Source organism: Colobus angolensis, unplaced genomic scaffold (assembly GCF_000951035.1).
Source record: "Colobus angolensis palliatus isolate OR3802 unplaced genomic scaffold, Cang.pa_1.0 Scaffold97, whole genome shotgun sequence".
Lineage (NCBI taxonomy): Eukaryota > Metazoa > Chordata > Mammalia > Primates > Cercopithecidae > Colobus > Colobus angolensis.
The window spans coordinates 242974-244617 of NW_012123709.1; positions in this window are offsets into that span (position 1 = coordinate 242974).

A 1644-nucleotide genomic window follows, 5' to 3' on the forward strand; every position below is an offset into this window, starting at 1 on the left:
TCTGTCTCAAAAAAAAAAAAGAAAAAGAAATCATCTGAAGGTACAGAGCTCACTGGTAATAGTAAGCACACACACACAAAAAGCACAGAGACACATTTAACAGAGACAAAGAGACACATTTAACTTATAAAGATGCACATAGACTTAACATAAAGGGATGGAAAAAGATATTCCATGCTAATAGAAACCAAAAGAGAACAGGAGTCACTATACTTATTCAGACAAAATAAATTTCAAGACTGTAACGGTGGTGTGTAGACTACTCTTAGTCTTAAGTAGAAAGACTAAATAATGACCTGGGCTGGGTGGCTCATGGCTGTAATACCAGCACTTTGGGAGGCCGAGGCGGGTGGATCACCTGAGGTCAGGAGTTCAAGACCAGCCAGGCCAACATGGGAAAACCCATCTCTACTAAAAATACAACAAATCATCTAGGCATGGTGGTAGGCTCCTGTAATCCCAGCTACTCAGGAAGCTGAGGCAGGAGAATCGCTTGAATCCAGGAGGCAGAGGTTGTAGTAAGCTGATATTGTACCATTGCACTCCAGCCTTGGTAATAGGAGTGAAACTCTATGTCAAAAAAAAAAAAAAAAAAGACTAAATAACCAATCGAAAATAACACTTTTCTTTTCTTTTTTTTTTTTTGAGATGGAGTCTGTCTCTGTCACCCAGGCTGGAGTGCAGTGGTGGGATCTCTGCTCACTGCAACCTCTGCCTCCCAGGTTCAAGCAATTCTCTGCCTCAGCCTCCCAAGTAGCTGGGATTACAGGCACCCACCATGATGCCCAGCTAATTTTTGTATTTTTAATAGAGATGAGGTTTCACCATCTTGGCCAGGCTGGTCTTGAACTCATTACCTCATGATCCACCCACCTTGGCCTCCCAAAATGCTGGGATTACAGGTGTGAGCCACCACGCCTGGCCTTAACTACAACTTTTCAAGACATAGATAGTACAGTAAGACAAAGAGAAACAAAAAGTTAAAAAGCAGGGAAATAAAGTGAGTGTAGACTTTTTATTTTCTTTTTGTGTGTTTTATATGCAATCAGTGTTGTCATTAATTTAAAATAATGGGTTGTAAGACAGTATTTGCAAGCCTCATAGTAACCTCAGATAGAAAAACATACAAATGATACACAAGAAATTAAAAAGCAAGAAATTAAAGCATACCACCAGAGAAAATTATCTTCACTAAAAGGAAGACAGGAAGGTAGGAAAGAAGGAAGAGAAGATCGCAAAACAACCAGAAAACAAAAGTAAGAGTAAGTCCCTACTTATCAATAACATTGAATGTAAATGGACTAAACACTCCAATCAAAAGACACAGAGTGGCTGAATGGATAAAAAAAACAAGACCCAATGATCTCTTGCACACAAGAGACACATTTAACTTATAAAGATGCACATAGACTTAACATAAAGGGATGGAAAAAGATATTCCATGCTAATGGAAACCAAAAGAGAACAGGAGTCGCTATACTTATATCAGACAAAATAGATTTCAAGGCGAGGCGCGGTGGCTCACGCCTGTAATCCCAGCATTTTGGGAGGCCGAGGCAGGTGGATCACGAGGTCAGGAGATCGAGACCATCCTGGCTAACAAGGTGAAACCCCGTCTCTACTGAAAATGCAAAAAATTAGCTG